This window comes from Mustela lutreola, chromosome 5, assembly GCF_030435805.1.
Source record: "Mustela lutreola isolate mMusLut2 chromosome 5, mMusLut2.pri, whole genome shotgun sequence".
Taxonomy (NCBI): domain Eukaryota; kingdom Metazoa; phylum Chordata; class Mammalia; order Carnivora; family Mustelidae; genus Mustela; species Mustela lutreola.
The window spans coordinates 52,230,036-52,254,054 of NC_081294.1; positions in this window are offsets into that span (position 1 = coordinate 52,230,036).

The window sequence follows — 24,019 nt, forward strand, 5'->3', positions numbered from 1 at the left end:
TAAAATTTCAGTTTTGCAAGTTATATTTTAGCTTAGAGAATATTCTTGCTATCAAAATATTTTCCCAATAACAAGAGGACAAGAGGATTTTTTTAGTTACATTTTTAAAAGACCCAAAAGAAATTAGAAGAGTTTTACCTAGTTTCAGTCATTAGCTCAAAACACCTGAAACAGAAAAGAGAAAGAGAAAAAAAAAAAAAAATTACATCCTGAAAAAAATAAATAAGCATTGTAGTTTCAGATTTCATGGCTTCCCCCCACCTCATGGCTTTTTTTTTTTTCCCTCCTCTTCTCTCCCACCTGTGTTTATCTGCCTGTGTTCACTGGCAGAGGATCTAGTTTCCTAAAATCTGTTTTCTCTCTTTTTTTTTTTAAGATTTTATTTATTTTTATTTGACAGATAGAGATCACAAGTAGGCAGAGAAGCAGGCAGAGAGAGAGGGAGGAGGAAGCAGGCTCCCTGCCAAGCAGAGAGCCCAATGTGGGGCTCAATCCCAGGATCCTGGGATCATGACCTGAGCGGAAGGCAGAGGCTTTAACCCACTGAGCCACCCAGGAGCCCCCTAAAATCTGTTTTCAGAGAGACATTCTATGAATTTGTTTTCCACATTAAGCCTAACTAGGAACTAATTGCTCAATAAAGGATAATACATTTAATTTATCCTTCATTTATTCATTCAGTATGTACAAAGCATTGAACTAGGCTTTGTATTATCACAGGAGGAGTAAAACGGGATCTCAGTCCTCATGCAACTTACAGTCTATGGGAAATAACAACTCGACAGTCCAGGCATGTGTGGTGATACCCTGACCTTTGGGAGCTGGGTGGTACCTCACAGTATTGCTCTCTATATATGATGATCCTTGTATCTGTGAAGTTCACAAGTGTCTTAAGCATTGATAAGTATTGGCTGGCATGGAAACAATTTGTCAAATAAGACAGGAGGCCATACATGCTATTACAGAGGTGTAATCAATGTGCTGCTCAAGTAGTTATTTCTGACCCAAAGACTGCAAAATGGGAAAAGCGGGGGGGACAGAAACTGTAGGTGGTGTTACAGGATTTCCCCCCGAAAGTCAGGTAGATTATTTGGTTTAGATAGAAGAGATTTTATAGATCACTTCTATTTCTATCTTTGCTTTATTGATCAGGAAACAGATTCAGAGAAAGGAAGTGATGAGCCCAAACTTATAGAGGTAGTTAAATGTATTGCAGAATTCTAACCTCATTTATTAACTGTTACTTACTGTCAAACATTATTTTCAGTCTTGAATTTTTCTTTACTTTTTTAATGAGACACCTCTCTGTCAGCCTCTTGATTATTATAGTGGTCTTGGAATTGCCGTGTGATATAATATGGAAAACTTTTAGATAAGATTGTATGTTAAGAATCTGCTTCAAGGAAGAAGACTGTTAAAAAAAAATCTTCATGCAGATTTCCTTAACTAAATGAATTTAAACTAATGATTTTTTATTTTTAGTTTCTTCTTATGCTCTTAAAAAAAAAAAAAAAAAAAAAGTAACCATAGCAGAAATAGCATGTCATAGCAATACTGATGGGGGTTAATTTATTTAGAGATTATGAAAAACTATTTCCAAAAAAACTAGGAATTTCTTTAAATCCTCTAAGTCTACTCTGATAAAAGGAATTAGAGCTGGGGAAGTTTGCTCAGGAGATCATAAGTCAGAAAGTATACCTCCTTGATTGTGTTCCATGTCTGATTTTATCCCCACCTTCCTCCCTGCACAGTAGCTTCATTAGGAAAAAGCCATGTCATTTAAATACTATTTACCTAAAATTAAACATAATTTTGCATAAATTTACATAGAATTAAACATCATTTAAATCACCCCTCAGGTGCCTGGGTAGCTCAGTCTGTTAAGCATCTGCCATCAGCTCAAGTCATGATCCCAGTGTCCTGGGATCTAAACCTGCATTGGCCCTCTACCCCTACCCCCTGTTCATGATCTCTCTCTCTCAGGCGCTCTCTCGCTCTCTCAAATAAATAAAATCTTTAACAATAAATAAGTAAATCACCTTTTTAATTGAAAAGTCAACATTCTACAGCCTGCAGATAAAAAACCTTTGAATCTTGAATTTATACTTACTCATGTTACTAGGAGTTGAAAATGCTCATATTCCATAGGCACATGTATTTTAGAGTAAAACTTCATCAGCTCAATGTAAATAATTCCTATTGATAAGGCCGGCTTTTCTTCCTAGTCATCAAGAAAATTTTAAACCTGACTCACTAGCTCATTCAACAAATGCTGTTGACCACCTACACTGAAGAGTAGGCACAGAGTGTGTGATGCAGTACATCTAGAGGGCTCTCCTTCCTTCATTTTCATCCATTTGTCTCTAAATCTAGCTTCAGCTTGCTCCTTAAGTAACCAGTCTGTATATTGTAGAATTACGTTTTCTGTCCCTCTTTCTGACCCACAGGGGTACAGTAGGAAATACAGTGCCACAGGACTGGAAACCAGGTGAGCAATGGCTCTTCTTTAGAAAGTATCCCTGACTCTACACAAGACAATTCTCATTTCTGATCTCAGAAACATGTTGTGTATACTGCTGCAGATGAAGGGAACAATGAGGTTTCTGTTTTACTTATTTATTTTCACCAAATCTCAGCAATCTCATATTATTTCACTGCTTTGTGGGTGTTTGTATGTCTGTGTGTTTATTTTGCCTTATTCTCAGTATAATGAGCATACAAGAAAGGACAATGTTCTATACTTAATAATATGCATCTTCCTTAGCAAGTAGTGAGGACTCATCTGTTAAGCTGAATTGAAAATGCCATTTGGAAAATATTAAATGAGAGGGTTTACTAATCAAATCAATTTTGCATACTTGAAAAAAGTTATGAATCTGGAATTAAATGATAGTAACTGAATTTTTGAAAGATTCTAGTTCTGGTAAGGTATGCTTAAAAATCCAGAAGCAGGGGCACCTGGGTGGCTCAGTGGGTTAAAGCCTCTGGAGCCCCACATTGGGCTCTCTGCTCAGTGGGAAGCCTGCTTCCTCCTCTCTCTCTCTGCCTGCCTCTCTGCCTACTTGTGATCTGTCTGTCAAATAAATAAATAAAAATCTTTTTTTTTAAATCCAGAAGCATTATAATAAGATTAATTATATAAAATGTTTGTTAAATTCCTGCCAACCTCAAATGTAAATCCATCCAGTTTAGGAGATATTGAACTAACTGTAGTGCCAGATTGGCATACTGTTTAGTACCTTGAATATGCATTTCCAAAGTGTTCATTATTTTATGACATTTATGAAGAGGAAAAAAGATTAATTTCTATGTGTAGGTATTTCTCTATTAATAACAAAAGTTGAAGAGAATGAGAAATAAAATATTAATGGCAGGCATACTTGAACAGTGAGATTATCATTATATTTTTTCCATGTTTCAGTTACTACACTTTTCACTATGTTAGGTTTAGTATGTATTGCATCTATTTGGAAAAAGAACCATAACTGAAAAATAGGCAAAACAACACTGAAACTTAAAATGATTTCTGAGTCACTTGGTAGATTTTTCCCCATATGTAATTTACTTTTTAATTTTATATTTTCAGTGTTCCAAGATTCATTGTTTATGCACCATACCCACTGCTCCATGGAATATGTGCCCTCCTTAATACCCACCACCAGGGTCACCTAACCCCTCACCCCCTCCAAAGCCCTCAGTTTGTTTCTCAGAGTCCACAGTCTCTCATGGTTTTTCTCCCCTTCTGATTTCCCCCAGTTCACTTTTCCTTTCCTTCTCCTAATATCCTCTGTGTTATTCCTTATGCTCCACAAGTAAGTGAAACCATATGATAGTTAATTTTCTCTGCTTGACTTATTTCACTCAGCATAATCTCCTCCAGTCCCATTGATGTTGATATAAAAGTTGGGTATTCATCCTGTCTGATGGCTGCATAATATTGTATATATGGACCACATATTCTTTATCTATTTGTCTGTTGAAGGGCATCTTGGCTCTTTCCACAGTTTGATGATTGTGGCCATTGCCGCTATGAACATTGCAGTACAGATGGCCCTTCTTTTCACTACATCTGTGTCTTTGGGGTAAATATCCAGTAGTGCAATTGCAGGGTCATAGGGTAGCTCTATTTGTAAATTTCTTAAGTGCTTTCCAAAGTGGCTGTACCTACTTGCATTCCCACCAACAGTGTAAGAGGGTTCCCCTTTTTCCACATCCTCTCCAATGCTTGTTGTTTACTGTCTTGTTAATTTTGGCCATTCTAACTAATGTAAGTTGGTATCTCAATGTGGTTTTGATTTGAATCTCCCTGATGGCTAATGATGATAAACTTGAGGCAGAAATCTATCAGAATCCTAGATGAGAAAGTAGGCAGTAACCTCTTTGACATCAGCCACAGCAACCTATGTCGAGACATGTCTCCAAAGGCAAAGGAAACAAAAGCAAAAATGAACTTTTGGGACTTCATCAAGATCAAAAGCTTCTGCACAGCGAAGGAAACAGTCAACAAAACAAAGAGGCAACCCACGGAATGGGAGAGGATACTCGCAAATGACACTACAGGCAAAGGGCTGACATCCAAGATCTATAAAGAACTCCTCAAACTCAACACTCAAAAAACAGATAATCGTGTCAGAAAATGGGCAGAAGACATGAACAGACACTTCTCCAAAGAAGACATATAAATGGCTTACAGACACATGAAAAAATGTTCATTCCTTTATGTAATTTAGAGCCAGAAAGACGTGTTTGAGGATGCCTCATAAAATACCACAAAATAATTAAAAACTTAAACTTTAAGGAAACATTTATTAAAGATGACAAATTTAGTGGTTTAATTGTACACTAAAAAGTGCCAGTGTGGGACACCTGGGTGACTTGGTTGGTTAAGCATTTTCCTTCAGCTCAGGTCATGAGTCCCACATCAAGCTCCCTGCTCCAAGGAGAGCCTGCTTCTCCCTCTGCCTCTGCCTCTCTTTCTCTGTCTCTCATGAATAAATAAATAAAATCTTTAATATATAATTAAAATGAAAAAAAAAAGTATCAGCTCTCCATCATGCTTTGAGGTTTATGGGACCCTTAGGTATCACATGATCTTATTCCAGGTTTTGATGTCTTCACATTTTAATCTGGGCAAGATAGGAGAGGTGAACAATAATGCAGCAGATGGCACTCCTGTCCTTAGGTCTAAACTAAAACAAAATCTCAAGTTTGTTTCACACTTCAGTGTAGAAACAGCACTTAGAAATCTATAAAATTTGTTTATCATAATACTAACATGGATCAATGCAATCCCAATGAAAAGCTCAGTAAGTTATTCATAGGTATTGACAAGCCGATTCTAAGATTTATGGGAAGAGGCAAAGACCTAGAATAGCCAACACAATATTAGAAGAGAAAGTTGGAGAACCGACACTCCCTGACCTCAAGACTTAACTATAAATACACAGTAATCAAGACAGCAGGATATTGGCAAAAGAATACCCAGATCAATAAAACAGAATAAAGAACCCAGAAGCAGATCCCCATAAATACAGTTAACTGACCTTTGACAAGGGAACAAACAATATAGGGGAGAAAATTTAGTCTTTTCAAAAAATGGTGTCATGAGAACTTGGAATCTACATGCAAAAAAAAAAAAAAAACATAGACATGAACCTTAAACTCTTCATGAAAATTTCCTCAAAATGGATTACAGACCTAAGTTTAAAGTACAAAACTATAAAATTCCTAGAAGATAACATAGGAGAAAATCTAGATGACCTTGGGTATGGCTATGAATTTTTAGGTATCACACCAAATGCATGATCTATGAATAAATAGTAAGTTATACCTTATTAAAATAAAAATTTTTAGCTCTGCAAAAGACACTGTCAGGAGTGGAAACTTAAAATGACAAAACCATTTGGAAGACCGTCTAATGGTATGTTACAAAACTAAACCTTCTCTTATCATATGATCCAGCAATCATGCTCTTTGGTACTCACCCAAAAGAGGTGAAAACTTACATCCATGTAAAATTCTGTACATGAACATTTATAGCCGCTTCATTCATAGCTACCAAAAGTTGGAAGCAACCAAGATGTCTTGTAGCAAGTGAATGGAGGAGTAAACTTGGTGCATCTAGACAATGAAACATTATTCAGTGCTAAAGAGAAATGAGCTATCAAACCATGAAAAGACTTGGAGGAACTTTAAATAGGCATACTACTAAGTGAAAGAAAACTATCTGAAAATGCTGCATACGAACTTTGATTGCAAATGTACCACTTTGGTAGGGGATGTTGAAAATAGGGGAGATTGTGGGGTGCAGGGGATATATGGAAAATCTCTGTATTTACTTCCAAATCTATTGTGAATCTAAAAAGAAAAAAGTTCTTTTTAAAAAACTATTTATCATAATACTAGCATGGACACCAAGTATATTTAGGGAGAGAGGGATGGAATTGGATAAACAAGCTCATGTGATCCTTAGTAAGTAAATGGTATGGTTGAACTATAAATAACCTTGAGTGTACCAACGTTCCTTACCACTTTCAAGAACAGCCCTCTACTGACCTTTCTGCAAACACAGCAATTACCATTATTGCAGAAATTTACAGTCCACTGTGGTTTAAAACTTTTAAAAAGATGTTGACATATTCAGCGTGACAGTCTTCTTTCTCCTGAGATACTCGGCAAATACTGATTTAAAAGGGTCATGTGAAGACCTATTGGAAGGTGCAACATGGAGGGTAAACATTTTTTTCTTTTTAAATGTTTTTGTGTGGTGACACGGGATGAAATACCGACAATACTTCTTTTCAAGCTATCCGTCCTGATACTAACTCAATGTCTCACCAAGTAGATGGAAGGTATAGAAGACCCTAAGGGAGAAAATCAGAATTCAGACTGTTTCTAAAATACATATTTTGTCTTCTTATGTCACAGTGATATATGTATATACATATATATATCTTTGCTTTAGACTTCATAGATTGCATAAATTTTACATTATTTGGTCAGCATCATGCAAAATTTGAAGTTTTCCCACTTATGTTGTACCATGCTCATACACATCATTTGCCAATAGATTATGTTTTTAAAGCAATCCAATTGCTTTAAAATTGGATTTTTTATCCAATTTTAACTTGGATTAACTCCGAACTTTTTAAAATAAGAAAGTTAAAGAAAATAATTTCATTTTCTGTACCATAATGCCACAAATTGACAAATGCTAGTGAAATCTTTCAGGAACAAGAGTTAAGAGCTGTATTCAAATTATGATAAAACATCAAGTAGCCTCATTTAAACTTTTAGTCATCCAAATCTTTTGAGTATACAACATCTAATAGGAAGATATAATAAAGATTATTGTTGAGAATAAGAAAGATATATAACATCTTTCTTCTTCAAGGGAAGAATTAATTCTCTAACAGAAACCTACATAAGCTCATGGTAGTCCTTCAGAGACTTATTTATCTGAGATCCTTCTGTACTCAAGATAACCACATTTCCAACATTCAGAAATTTGCTACATGAATTCTGCAAGGAAGAAGCACAAGCTTTGTGGAGCATGTTATCAATACATAGAAGTTGTAATAGCTTGTGATCAGGAACACATACTCAAGTACCCTAGTTTAACGGCCTGGTTCTGCAACATCATAGCTATGCGAACTCGAGCAAGTTAATTGCTCTGTGACTCAGTACCCTCAGCTCTAAGGGAAATATGCTGCATACTATATACATACTATATAGCTTTAAGTGGTACTTTTCTCCTTGTGTTGATATGAAAATTAAACAAGTTAGTTATAAAGTTCTTAGAACACTGCCTATATGTAATAATTGTTATATTGAGTATGTTAAATATGTTTGAGAAATGCTTATACAGTAGCTGTCTCTTTAGAGTCATAATGCATGAGTGTATTAAAACTCCAACAACACAACAGCTGTGTTGTGATAATGAACAACCACAAGATCTCAATAGTTTATAATGACAGATATTAATTTTTCACTCGTACCATATGTAGACTAGTTTCAAGTGTTTGTTCTTTTTTTTTCAAATATTTGTTCTTAAACTCACATGGTGTGACATTGGGCAAGTGACCTATCTGTAAATCAGATTCCTCCTTTGTACATCAGATTCCTCATCTGTACAGTGGGAATAAGAATCATATGAATATATCGGAAGGTGGCTGTGAGTAATATATCTTAGCACACGTAACATGCTTTTGTGGAATGAGACATTATAGGCACACTAAATGTTAGCTTTATGATTGAAATTCTTTTATAGATAAGAAAATTAAGCAAAAAGATGAGGTGTTTTATTTTTTTATAATTAAATGATATTTTTATTACTGAGTTCACACATTGATTTTTTTTATTTTAAATTTTTTTTATAAACATATAATGTATTATTAGCCCCAGGGGTATACGTCTGTGAATCTCCAGGTTTACACACTTCACAGCACTCACCATAGCACATAGATGAGGTGCTTTAAACAAAGTTTACATAACTAGCAAATGATGGATCATAGACTCAAAATAAAATTGGTTTGAATTAAATCCCTTTTTTTTTAACATTATATTTCTAGGAAGTTCTTATTGCTAGAAATGGTTATCAATATACTATTAGAAATATGATCAAGAATTTGGAAAAAATAACTTTTTCCCTACTGTATAATATATTTCAGTGATTCATATAAGTTGGCACATTTAGGTACACACAAAGTATGAAAGTATGAGTTTGCAAGTAATAACAGTGCTGGCCCAATATCAGTGTGATTTTATCTTTTTCTCAGTCTTCATTAGTCCCATAATAAACAAGGAAGGAAACTAACATTGAATACTGATCAGGTTTCATGTACAATGCTGTATACTTACACTTAATTCCTAAAATAGAAACCTTGTAAAATGGTCTCAATATCTATAAATTTTATTCCCAAAGCACTCCAGTATCTCCATTATTGTTTTTGGATTTGTGCTTGTTGACATTCTGTCACTAATTTCACTATATAACATTTTTCACTTAGCCAAAATGCTTTCTAAGGAAGCCTTTCTTTGTCAAACTGTAGAAAAGAGGCTGTATCCAAGTCATATCACTCATCACTCTCTGAAATTATAATTATCTATCTATCTCCCCTATTATCAGTGGAAGCTTCAAAAATGCAGAGGTATTATCTGTCTTGGTCCCTGCTTAATCCTCACTGTCTATAACAGTGCTTGGGTGAACAAATGAATGAACCTGTGAATGCAAAATTGAATGAATGAAGCTAAGAGATTGTTAAGGAATTTATCCAGTCACAGTTCGTAAGTTGCACAATTGCAATCTTTACTACAGATTTGGGCCCAATCCCTATGGGCATCCCATTGTGCCAACTGTTTCTATCTTTTTTCCAACATTTAATGTCACCATGGCCATGAAAAACAACATTATGTTATATTAGTTTGAACCATATAGATTTGCCTTTCAGAGCTGAGTGACATTTAATCTCTAACATAAAGTATATAAAGCAGCCACTCTGCTAGTAGGAAAGACATCTTATGCAAAAAAGTCAGTAAGGTCAAAGGCCTTATTTTAGGGGAGAGCCTGGGTTATGCTACAGGATGACAAAATGGTCAGAAATTAGTGGGTGACAAGGAGAGTGTTTGAGAATTAGGCAAGGTCTAGATACTGCATGATGCTGTAGGCTATATAAGGGAATTCACATTTTATTCCAGGTGCAGTAGAAGCCACTGGAAGTTTTATGCTAGTAGAGTAAGATGATCTGATTTGAGTTTTTGAGGTTTTGAACTAGTCACTCTAACTGTTGTGTGGAGAATGAACTAGGAATGGGCAAAATATACATGTGCACACATATACCTGCACACCCCACGTGCTGCCTTTGGGTTTATAGGATGGGGAAAAAGAGGATTTTGCATAGAACTTGGCACATGGTGACACAAGTTAATGATTGCATCCCATGTCTCTGAACACCAAATGATATGTCTCCTTTTTTCTTGGTCCAACTGCCTGACTTCTGCAGCATGAGCAGCCTCACATGGACTAGGACCCTGCTGTACAGGTGGCAACTCTAATTTGAATGAAACACTGAACCTAGATATAATTTCATACATAAAATATTCAGTGTGTAATGATGACTTACATATTTTCCATTGTTAGTACGCACTTTATTCCAGTATACTACCCAGTTGCTAAGTATGGTTTTCTTTAATTTTTTTTCCTAGGACCATGTGATCCTTCCATCTAATGTTCTTTATTAGCTCCTCATTTTCTTTTACTTTGTAGGATAAAATGCAGGCATTCAAAGTTCTTCAGGATCTGGCCCCTACATCTCTCTCCATTCTCACATTTATACACAGTCCTCCCCATCCATCTCACATGCACCCATACTCTGTGTTGAGGCAGTAATGAATATATTCTATTATTGTCTATTATTATCTATTATTGTCTTATTCTTCTGTATCTTTGGGTACTCCTAGTTTTTGGTTTAATGAACTTCTACTCGTTTTTAAAACCTTGGCTATTTTTCTCTTCCACAGAAAGCCATCCCTGGTACTTCCTTAATTAGAGAGTCACACTTTTCTCTAAATTTTCTCTACCCCTAATTTATGAATATATTAATAGATTTCTTTACTGGATTCTTATTCATTTATTACCAAAATGAGTTTCTGGTTGAAGGATTACTTTTTTTTTTTTTTTTTTCATTTGTTTTATGTTTCATGTGTATAGTAGCATTGGGCCTGAGATAGTTCAGCCATTAGACAAATATGTTCTAGGTTGAAATCGACTTTTCATCTATGCATATATTTCGAATAACTACTATTCACAGAGAAATCAAGTAAATTCACAATATGCAGTAATAGGGAATCCAGGATAATTCTTATTAGTCATTTGTCACACTACAGTGGCAAAAGGTATTGCAACTTAACAAAACAAAGGGAAATAAAATATAGACCCTTTGTGAGATTGCAAATATTTTTAAGAATTTTAATATATTTTGTGGTTTTGGAAATCTATACTTATGATAGATACAGAACAGAATAAGAAAAAATTAAAGTCAATAAAAGTTTTATTGTTTAAAAAATTGGAGTTGGAAGAAATGTGTTAAAATATTGTAGAAACCACCTTTTTTATTGTTTTGATTTAAACACTTTAAAAATAATGTTTCCACTAAGGGCCTTCACCACAATTTATAAAGGTTTTTAGTCTTTACTCTTTTATTCAGAATGCTGCTGACCTTTGAAATTTAAGGAACTGGGAGCTGGAAGGAAAGAAATACAGTATTTATTATTTGAAGAGGCAGTGCACTACTAGACTGCTTTCAGCCCTGACAAACGAGATCATAGTTACAAAGGTCTTTGAAAAACTTCAAAAAAAAAGAAAAAAGCAACCTCTATTCATAATTCTGGTAGCAATAATGGAAATGGCATACCTTCAAGATTCAAGACCCCAGAAATTAAGAAATAGAGTACATTTGTTATAAAGTACAGGCTTCAGTGGATGTATTTATTATTTGGTTGAATGTTATAACTTTCTGCTCATATTTCCTCACTGCCTTCCATGGGGTCTTTGGAATGTCTAAAAATAGCATAAATGAAAATAATGTCATAATGAATTAATTACGTCAGAAAAGGAATCACAAACCTCCATGGTTATATGAATTCTACTAGAGTCTAAGTTGTTTTTCTTGTTCCCTCTGTAAGTCATGCACCCAAAATTTGGGACAAACAATACAGAATCCCAATATTTGTTGGACTAACAAATGATATGTTGAGTACCCATCTTAAATTTAAATGGAAATAATACCATTTTTTCTAATAGTTATGTGAGCTTCAATATTAGTGTATAAATATCAGATCTTCCAGTTGTTTAATTTTGCCACTTTTGTCTGTCTCCCAATCTCTCTCTCTCTCTTTGTATATAAACAGCCATTATCTTTTATCTTTTTCTGAAGTTTCAAGAGTAAGGTGTGAACAAAATGTCCCCTTACTCCAAACAGTACATTATTTCTGTTCCCCAAACAACTATATTTTCTTGAATAATAATCACATAACCCTCAAAATAAGGAATTTTAAATTGGCACAATATTACCACTCAATCCCAAGTTCCCATTCGAATTTTGTCAATTGCCCCAACGGTGACAACTTTCCCATTCTGGTTCTGTTTCCTATCCAAGATACCATGTGACATCTAATTGTTAGGTCTTTTCTGATTCTTCCATCCTGGTTCAGTCCCTCAGAGTTTTTCCTGTCTTTTGTGTATTTGACAAGTTTAAAGAGAGGAGGCCTTTATGACCCTCAACCTGAGTCCATGTGGTAATTCTTCCTGTCCTGACTTGGTTCATGCACTTTTGGCAGGAATTCTGCAGAAATGTTGTTACACACTTCTTGGGGCATCACCTCACGAGACACTTATGAAACAATCCTTTCTCTGGGGACTTTAATGGATACCCTCAACATTCATTGAGCATTACCTTAATTTAAGGCACAATATGATAGTCAAAGCTCATCTCCTACTTTCCCTGTCCTAGTTGTAGGAAAAGTTGGTACTTCAAGAAGCCCCGGTTCCTTTTAGTGAGGTCAGCAGTTAGAAAACCAGTGTCTTAGCACTCACTGTACTGACTGTTACAAGAGTATTATTGCCCTGTCAATATGCAGAGCTTGGATGTATATGTATATGAATACATATACATACATACAACTAAAACTATTATATACATAGCTGTATATATATATTACAAAATCATGAGTCTTTAATTTTAGTCTAGCACCTCATTTTTCTTTCCATCATTTTACCTTTCTTTGTTAATATCTTCTCTTGTTTCGAGGGGCTTCATATTATTCTCAGTACATTTACTTATTTGCTCAATATAGCAAATAAGTAAATATGCTTATTTATGTAATACATACATGTAGCCAAACTCTAGCCATGCCAGCCATCTTTTCTGTCATCTCTAACTTTCTTCTCATTACTCCCATTGTTGGTCATCGCATCTTCTAGTCTGCCTAACATACCTGACCATCATCCCTGCCATTCCATACCTCCATGCAGTTTTTCAACTCCTTCCTCCCTCTCTACCTCACATGCCACTTGTCATATTGTTCTCCTCTAGAAAGGAAAGCCAAAGGAAAGAAAAACTGGTAAAGAATTTTTTTTTTAAAGATTTTATTATTTATTTGATAGACAGAAATCACAAGTAGGCAAAGAGGCAGGCGGAGAAAGAGAGGGAGAAGCAGGCTCCCCGACGAGCAGAGAGCCCGATGCGGGGCTTGATCCCAGGACCCTGGGATCATAATCTGAGCTGAAGGCAGAGGCTTTAACCCATTGAGCCACCCAGGCACCCCAAGATAAAGAATTTTTAACACCATTTCTGTCCACTAACAGGTACTTCACAAAATATTCATTAAATAAAGTCTATGCTATACCAACAGGAAAAAAGAAAGGAAAAGAAGAAGGGAAAATAAAAAAAGCTCTTTCTGGTTGCCCTTTGGAGCACATATTTAAATTTGAGTTATCTAAAGAAATGATTCTAGAGACACCTGGGTGGCTCATTCAATTGAGCATCTGACTCTTGATTTCAGCTCAGGTCATGATCTTAGGGTTGTTGGATCGAGCCCCACATTGGACTCCATGCTCAGCATAAAGTCTGCTTGACATCCTCTCCCTCTGCCTCTCCCCCAAGTCACATGTGTGTCCTCTCTCTCTCTCTCTCTCTTTTTCTCTAAAATAAGTAAATCTTTAAAAAAGTTCTATACTTGTGCCTAAGATATTTCTTTGCAGTTCTATCCCCCAAATTATGTTAAATTAAAGGTGTTTATTGTAGAATTTAAGACATTTGCCATTTGTGAACCCTGGTGTTATAATAAAAAATGTTGTATTGAGATACTAATTCTGTATACAGTTCTAAGTTTATTTCTAGAGAATAATCATGTAAAATTGTATGATTTTTTTAATTCAGTGAAAACAACTATCTTGCCTGCAAAGCCTGGCCTTTATATAAGAGCATATATAGGTAGAGCATATTTACTGTCACCATTTAATGAGAGAGAATACTTAGGCCAAAGGAGCAAATAGTTTTCTAAGATCTCAGAGGTATCCAGTTCTTCCAGTTCTTTCATATACTGCCTCTTACTTTATGATAGCATGAAACATATACCTACAAAATATGTTACTCTCCTCCAAAAATGTACAGTTTTCTGACAATATCTCAGTGGTTGATTTTAGCCATGAACCGTAGAATATCCCATTAAAAAGAGATTAATTATTGTGGATAGATATTACTTCACACAATAGGAAATTTAATGTGAATAACTGCAAATGGTCTGAGATTTCACTTTACCTGAGCCAAAATAGCCTGTAACAGTTTTCATGAGTGCATGTGAACACCAGACTCTAGGTCAGAAACAAAGGCTTTATTACTCAACAACACTAACAACAGCCAGACTATCAGTTTTTGCTGGTTCCATGCATCCCATTTCCACATGGAAATTAAAAGGTCCAGGTAATATGTGCCCATAAAGTTGGTTGCATTAAAAGAGAAGACCTCTAAACTTAGGAAACCTGAATCGTTTTTGACAGTCTTGCCTATGCTTTGTCGTGGAGGTAAACATTAATTTCATCATACTGAAAAGTAAACAGACTGGCTCTGTTACAGAAGGAGACAGTACCTCTATCTTCCAAGCCTCTTCATTATACAAACGTCCTTGAAAATGTCGTCAGAAACACAGGTAGTCAGTACTGCTTTTTGCAAGAGGTACAGAAATAAAGAGACCCATGGAAAATTGTTTCTCAGTGCTCAGCCAATGGATGATTCCAGAATTGATTTTGCAAGTCAACGATCTCATGGACCCAGATGCTCAGTATGTTAGTCCTCTCTTATCTTCAGCGAGTTGGAAATATTTTTATTTATGGTTGCAAGATGTTTATAGCAGTTTTGTGTTATCATCTTGACATATGGCCATATCTAGTGAAAAAGATATTTTTACTCTTGCATCATTAAAAGATTTTATTTATTTATTTGACAGACAGAGATCACAAGTAGGCAGAAAGGCAGGCAGAGAGAGAGGAAGGGAAGCAGGCTTCCCGCTGAGCAGAGAGCCTGATGCAGGGCTCAATCCCAGGACCCTGGGATCATGACCTGAGCTGAAAGAGGCTTTAACCCACTGAGCCACCAAGGTGCCCCAACTCTCACATCATTTTGTTTGTTTGTTTGTGAAGCTACATTGACTTTCCTGTCTAGCTCTTTGGTCAGGATTGGGTCACACATTCATAACTAATCAATCACAACCAAAGGGTTTGAGACCTAACATAATTATCCTCTTTTTTTTTTTTTTTCCCCCTGAACCATGTGAGAGTAAATATCCAAAAAAATGGAGGTTCTGTTGCAAAGAAATAGGCAGATGGGGCAACCAACTGAGACTGCCAGGCTTCTGGATTCCAGGAACATTTCTATTTCTCTGCGCTATAAATTTTAAGCATTTCTTTTGCAGCACAGAGGTAGGAAATGGTCTTCTCTTTCACATACAATAATGGAGTATGAGCAATTACAAAGTCTTTATATTTGGGGAAAACCATAACTGTGAAACTAAGTGGGGCACCTTGCTTCATCCTATTATCTGAGAGTTTGTCTTCTTACTCAACTTGTAAGTTGTAATTCAGAGGTTTCCTCCTTTTTACTCTGAGATTTAGAGATGATGCATTATCACCATTACTCTCCCTTTCAGGAACCCTTCTCAAGCTTCCATTCTAAAGTGTTTCTTCTTATTTGTAACTTGAAAAAAATATAAGTGGGACTACTCTTAAAAATCAGATTTCCTTACATTCCCTTGAGAGCTCATCATTATTTTCTTCATCAAGAAGTCATCTCTTGATTTACCAGAGAGCCAATTAGCATGATTTTGAGAGCATTTTGTATTTGAATGGTCTTTAAATTTGTATTTTATGGAAGGAAAAGGAATATATCTACTTGATTAATTTAATTACTAAAGGTAAAACTTTAAAAAAGAGAATACTTTCCTCCACTGGATTGGCTCTTCTTTTTCCCTGGTCTAAACTTTTATACTGAAGAGCTCTCAAACATGCATCCTGCTGTGATGTGATGGGATCTTATGAAACTGGGTTACTAAATATTTCAGAAACCTAAGGAAGTTTTTTTAGTCTTTTAACCGGTGGAGCCTCAACTGAATATAATAAAGGCCTTTTTAGTTGAAATAAGGTGTTCTCATGTCTCCCTTCCTTAAGGGAAGTAATTACATAAAGTGTTCTACCTAGTTTTGAAATATGATTTGAATTACATCACATTAGTTTCTAAACAAGGGACCTTCCAGTCTTTGATCTCTGACACTGGTTCAGATGCTGTTACTTTAGGTGTTTTTGTTAGATTTTCAAAAATCAAGGCTCGACCTTCTAACAAAATTCAGGAAATCAGTGTGTTCTAAATTATACACACACCTACCTACTTTGTGGAAGGGAGAAAACCTGCGTCCTAGCCCATGGCTTTTCCCCTAGAATAAATTGCCTGGGAGCACACCACACAGTAATAATTTTGAAATATAGCCCCCTCCAAATAGCCACTATTAAATGTGACATTGGAAAAGTCACTTTAGTGCTCTGGGATGTTTGTTTCCTTACTGTGATGTTCAAGCATTGGATTAAATGCTCTCTAAAAATGATCATTCCATAAACTGATCTCAGGATCTTTGAGATTTCATGATTCTTACTAATTTTATAAGACTGTAGTCAAGATGTTTTCTAGACATTAGGACATGCCTATAATTCTTGAAAAAATTTGCCATGTAAACCCTTCAAACGTTCACTACCCTGATTTTTATCTCAATGATTTTTTTCTCCATTTGTGAAAAACAAAGACTGAGCCACATGATTGTTTCTCTGCCTGATTCTCAAATTATTACTGCCTTTTCATCTCATCGAGTATATTGTTCTTACAGAAATAAAAAAAGCTGAATTTAATTTCAGTAAAGGAGAAAGTACTATGTGTAATAATGTCCTTTCCTTTGAATTTGTACTCTAGGACATCAGCAAAACTTTCAGTAGAACAGTTAATAAAGCAGAGGGAGTGTATATACCACTAGCCACTCCTAATTTTCTTTGGGAACTAAATGAAGTCCAAATAAAAATAAACAAAAATATACTTTTATTCTTTTCTACAAGTCATATGCTCCAATCATTACTTTTTAATAAAATATTTATTAAGCTTACTGGGTATTCAGCACAGTCACACAACTCCCCTCCCCCGAATCTGTATACTCAGCCTCTGCAATTATCTGATAAGATAGTGATGCATTTTGCCAAAAATCCTTTAGAGCAGAGTATCTTAGATACATTCTCTTCATGAGGTGATCTATTTCATGTGTTTGAAAGAAAAAGGTTTCCTAATGGAATAAAATCAGAGGCAGGAATCTTTGTAAAAGAATATTGATGGTAGGCAAAAGCAGCATGGAGAGAACTTGAGTTTTAATTCTTCACACACTGACTGAGTCCTCCCTGAAATCTAATCGGCAGGGTGGAATGGATGAGAGTGACAGGTGGGATAGAAATGACAGCAAAACCACAATAAAAAAGATAACCAACCTCCAACCATCTCAAGAGGAAGATACTGATGAAAAGAGGAATCTAAGAATCTCATTCAGAAATATTTTACAGCTCTTCCACAAAGGTTGCAGAGGTAGGACTGTTTAAAAGCTCAGAATCTCTTCAGAATCTGGTGTGGTAGAAGGTTGTTACAAGAACTCATGAAGCTGGGGCACCTGGGTGGCTCAGTGGGTTAAGCTGCTGCCTTCGGCTCAGGTCATGATCTCAGGGTCCTGGGATCGAGTCCTGCATCGCGCTCTCTGCTCAGCAGGGAGCCTGCTTCCTCCTCTCTCTCTGCCTGCCTCTCTGCCTACTTGTGATCTCTCTCTGTCAAATAAATAAATAAAATCTTAAAAAAAAAAAAAAAACTCATGAAGCTGGTTACACGCTGTTGTAGTTGTTTTGATTTTAGGGATACTAAGGAATCCTAAAGGTGTTATTTTCTCCCAAAGAAATCACTCTGAAATCAGGACTGTGCAGGTTTTTATTGATGTTGCAGTCATTGGCTCTTAGTATCCATGGTACTACCTCAGTGAAAATGATACTAGCTTCAGTCACAATACTGCAAGCAAGTGTAATGGTAAATACCATAGTAGACAGTTTCTTAGCTCTTCTCAATGTCAGGAATGTTGGCCCCCCGGGAAAATGGAAACCTCCTTGACTACAGATATGAAGACTTGAGCAGACTCTGTTCTCTTATTTCAAAATAGTGAGATATCTTCAAAATGGCAAAGAAATCAAAACTATCTTCAGCATGGAGCTATAGATCAAAGATGTATCTGTATTTTTGTGCTCTTTATAAATAAAAGCTGTTCTTGGGGCACCTGCGTGGCTAGGTGTCCAACTCCTGATTTTGGATCAGGTCATAATCTCAGGGTAGTGAACTCAAGCCCTGTGTTGGGCTCTACACTGGGTGGGGAGCCTGCTTAAGAGTCTCTGTCTCCGTCTCCCGCCCCCCCCCCCCCGTGCATGCATGCATGTACACACATGTGTGCTCTCTCTCTCTCTCTCTCAATAGATAAATAAATAAATAAAGTTCTTTAACAAAAAAAAAATTGGAAAATGGGAAGTTTTTCAAAAATTTATTAATTCATGGAATTGGTTTCCTCAAACGCTTTCTATTGGTGTGGGAGCCAGGATTTCTTTATCTCCTATGACTGTTGATAGTTTTATGTAAGTGGTATTGTTTTATTAATAAATCCTAGTAACCTTTTGCTTGTCAGTCAGAGGTTACTACTGCAGTGGCTGATGGCCTCTTGAGTGGAATCCAGTTTGATGTTCTCTTATCTGGTTTTATGCCCTACCTTGCCCACTTTTCACAGTGAAACTCCCTTATCTAGGCTGCACCTTAATGCCAGAGAGGTAATTCAAGAAAACAAAACTGATTTTGTTCCTCGTTGTCTAAAATTGCTTAATAGTGCCACATTGCCTAGAGTATAATACCTACGTGCAGTAGAATGACATAAAAAGCCTTGCATAGTTTGGCCTTTGTCTACCTCTTCAAAAGTGTAATTCTGTCACAGGACAATGTATCCAACTGACTTCTGTTCCTCAGCTGTTATCAAAGTTGCTGAAGTTCTTGGGACATACTACTGTCTCTTTGCATTTATCACATTTCCTACTTGTCTTGTATTTCTATTTCTTCTCTATTTAGAAAACTCCTTTTCTCCCCTCAAGACCTAACTGAGTTTCTTTTAAGAAGACTTCCATGGCATATTCAGGGTCAATCATTCTGTCTTTTAGTTTCCCACATCCTCAGCATTTTGCACAGTGTCACATAGTAATTTCTTAATAGTTGTTTTATTTATGAATGTATTATTTATGACATTAATTTCCAGTCTTCAGTGACTAAATGTGCCTGTAAACCTTTAAGTGAAATGTACAGTGCACAGATGTACAACACACAAAGTGTGTATCAAGAATTGCATGCAATTGCTGGTATGTAACAGAGATATAGTCACAATTGTTTAAACACATTAAGATTTATATTTTCACTCCCCTCCCCAAAAAGAGTTAAGATGTAGGTACACCAGGGTGGGTAAGGCAGTGTCACAGAGTAAATTTCATCTGCAGGTTTTTGTAGTGTAAGCCTTGACTGTTAGCTTTTCTTTTTGTGATGCAAGTGTCTGACTTAAGCTTTTGACTGCTGAGACATCCATTTCAAAGGGGCATCTACTTCAAAGACAAAGATTGTTTATCTCCAATAAACACACTGCCAGCCACAGGACCAGAGAAAGAGCCAGGACACCTCTCCCCACATTCCTTTGTTTTAGAGAGCTTGGTTGCTTCTTGTTTTTCTCTTTCTTTGCCTTAAATTCCCATTCTTATGTTTGAAATTCACCAGTGGAGAACCTACCAAACCATTGGCCTCCATCTTCAACCCCACATAAAACTAAATAAGAGTTCTTTATTTTATAAGAAAGAAGAAATTTGGATAAATTTTGCTAGAGATTTTCCAAACAATGAAGTCTTAACTTCATAAAATGTTGGCATTTCCAGAAATATGCGTTTGTTGCAACAGTTTTGGAGAACACTCATCTAGACAATCTGCTTCAGACATATCTCCCCAATATAACGTGTTCTTAGTTACTAATTACCTAAGAAGTATATTCCAGATCCCCTTGGATATGATATTCTATTTTTCTGTTAGATCAAAACCTGCCTTTTTAGTTTTCAGATATTTTTTTCTGTTCTCTTACCTTTGACGTTGTACATTTATGAATCATTCTCTTTAGGATGACAATAATCCTTTCTCTTTAGAGATATTTTCCAAAAATGCATTATTTTTTCTTCCAGAGGACCAAAGTCCAGAAGCACCTGGAAAAAAAGCATGGGTCAGCTATATTCTCATGCTAGATGATCGATTTAGGCATTTTTGTCCATCTTATTGTATAGACATTGTACATCTGTTGTCTGCTATGGCATCCACTGGAAAAAAAAAAATGTTGTGTGCTGTATTTCAGCCTCTATTTAGAGCCAGACTTTACAAACAATGCAGATAAAAACAACCAATCATTTTGTTCCATGACTAAACCTAACAATCTCTGGGATACTACAATTCTCTATCAACTGATGACAAAGCTGCCTGCTTTATAAGGAAAGAACATCTTCAGCATGGAGTTGCTGCATTAGAATATGGGCTGCCTATTCTGCAAAGTTTCTGGTTCTAGAGCAAGATAGTTCCAAGGTTCAAATCCTGGCTCAGATATAAGCTAGCTGGAAAATCTCAGGCAAAAACCTCTTCTCTCTGAGTCTGAATTCCAAATAATGAAAGGAGCATCAAAGCCTTTTGCAACATAATTTTGATGTTTAAAATAGTATATAAAGCACTAAGCATAATTCCTGGTAATGACTCTATAATTTGCTATTTTTCTTCTTGTCTTCTTCCTCATCATTTCCCTTATCTTTATATTGTCATTTTTAGTAGTAATATAAGTATTAGTGTTTAATATTAATAGTATTTTGTTGCAAATATACTTAGCTCTGTTCTCTAGAGGCTTCTAGGCAAAAACTTTTTTCATTTTTTCTGTAAATCCAAACACCTGCCTTACACAGTGCAAATATATTCCTTATTTTGTGAATACTCAGAGCATCAGTAAACTTTGTGTCTTTTTAAAAATAATGAAGAAAGTGAGCCCATTTAACTTCCTAAAGGAAAAGAGACAGCATCTATTTCATCTGATTGCCTACTGTAGTCTGTAATTTACAATATGATCTGGCTTCTGCACAAATTGCTAAAATCATCCAGTATTACTTTTCCTCTCATTCATCACTCATGTTCCAGCAACACTGCTTTTATGTCTCTTGTTCACGTTTCCTTGTCTCTACTCATGTTGTCTCTGTTTCTCTCTTTTTTCCCTTTTTCTCTCCTGACTTTCTTTCTTTCCCTTCCTTTTCCCTAATCTCCTGGAATGTTCTTTCCCCCAAATTCTACATGACAGACCTTATACCAAATGTTATCACTTCAGAACGGCCTTCCCTTGGATCAGGGGATGGGGTAGTTGGACAATGAGCATTAAAGAGGCTACTTGATTTAATGAGCATTGGATGTTATATGCAACTGCTGAATCACTAAATTCTACCTCTGAATCTAAAGAATACACTATATGTTAATTAAATTGAATTTAAATAAAAGGGAAGGCTTTCCCTGATTACTCTAATTAAAGAAGTTGTCCCTAATTACATTATACTTTTTATTTGGCTTTATAACATTTATGACCATCTGAAATTGTAAAATATATTTGTTCACCTATTTATATTTGTCTCTGGTTATTAGTAGGTATGTAACAAGAGAGAAGAGACATTATCAGTCATAGTCAGTACTGTATTCCTGCCCATTGGAAAGTGCTCAGTATATGAATAAATGAATTAATGCTAAGTGAACCTTTATTAAACATGAAGGAAGGGAATTGCAGGCTAGTGTTTGCTCCTTTATCTTTCTAGAGTTCTTTTCTATGCTGCATCCCTTTATTTCTCTATATTCTGTCAAGAGCTATGAGGTGTCTAATACTTTACTTGCAAACTAATGCTTTATTCTTCTGCAGTTCTTTATTTTTTTTTAAAAGTCTTTATTTATTTATTTGACAGACAGAGATCACAAGTAGACAGAGAGGCAGGCAGAGAGAGAGAGGAGGAACAGGCTCCCTGCCAAGCAGAGAGCCCGATGCAGGGCTCAATCCCAGAACCCTGGGATCATGACCTGAGCCGAAGGCAAAGGCTTTAACCCACTGAGCCACCCAGGAACCCCTTCTGCAGTTCTTTAGATGGACACAGAAGACATAAGACACTTTGGTCAAAGACAAAGGGCTTTATTATTCAAAGCACAACCAGCAGCATAACATTTACATCCCTGCTCCATACCCCAGTTTCCACAGGGCAACAGGAAGAGGGCCAGATGGCACTTGCCTGTAGAGCACAGTGCATCATAGGATAGGAATCTGGAACTTAAGGAACCCACATGTCTTTTTATTAAGATTTTATTTTATTTTACTTATTCTTAGTTGACTCCATACCCTACATGGAGCTTAAATTCGTGACTATGAGATCAAGAGTTGCATGCTGTACCGATTGAGCCAGTCAGGCACCCTAGGATTCCCTATCTCTTATTTATGAGAAGCACCCTGCCCTATGCTCTAGGGCAAGACTATCTTTACCTTTCAGACGGTTTACTACAGAAACATCCTTGAAAAAATAATCTGGAGCAAAGCATCATTTTCTCTGCTTATAATATGTGCAGAAATGCTAGAAAACAATAGAGAATTGCCTCCCAATAAGTCACTTTAACTCTTACTCACAATTCACCCCAATGTCTATTTTTCTGTTTTAGATTCTACCTTTTCTATGACTTAACCAATTTACTTGTTTACTCTGAACATTTCTGGCTCTCAGGAAACCTACAATCTAATGTTAGTGAATAAGGAAATCCAGGTTTTCCAGCTCCAAAACCAGCATTCCCTACGCCATCTCACTCCTGCAAGCACAGCCTCTAGTGGTTGCCACTGCTTCTTGGAGTATAATAGGCAGGAGGTAGTCAACTCATATTTTCTGATGAGAATGGAGGATTGGGTGTCTTCTGAAGCACTTAGAAATATTAAACCCAGCAGGAAAAGTTCATGCACAATTGCACTGAGAACTCCTTCATGTGAATCACTAATACTAGAATTATTTTTAAAGATTTTATTTATTTATTTGACACAGAGAGATCACAAGTAGTCAGAAAGGCAGGCAGAGGGGGAGGGGGAAGCAGACTCCCTGCTAAGCAGAGAGCCTGATCCGGGGCTTGATCCCAGGACCCTGGAATCATGACCTGAGCGGAAGGCAGAGGCTTAAACCACTGAGCCACCCAGGCACCCCAATATTAGAATTTTTAATAACCAGAATATCCCTAATTAGCATGGTTCTAAAACTTTGATTTGGAATGGGCCTGTCATAGCTTGGGATACAATCTATATTTGTACTTTGTATTATATATGAATGTATATAATATATTATATTATATGTATAATACATATATAATACATTATATGTATAATATATAATATATAATACATATAATATATATATAATAAATAATACATATATAATACATTATATGTATAATACATATAATATAATATATACATACACATATATGTATTATATATATTATATATGTATTATATTATATATGTACTTTGTATTATATATGTATTTTGTATTATATATGTATTATATACATTAAAAAGTATTATATATTATATTTTAAATATATATTATATATTGTATTTTAGTCCAGTAGAATCCTAGAATCAACTGTCAAATGTTTGTAAATATTTAGTTAGGCCTTCACTTATGCGTGAGGGAATATATGGGCTGGTATACTGGGAAACAATTTTCTTGCTTAATTATTACAATAAGACACATGGAATTTCATATTCAAAAAGAAACAGGGAAGAGGAGGGAGCATACACA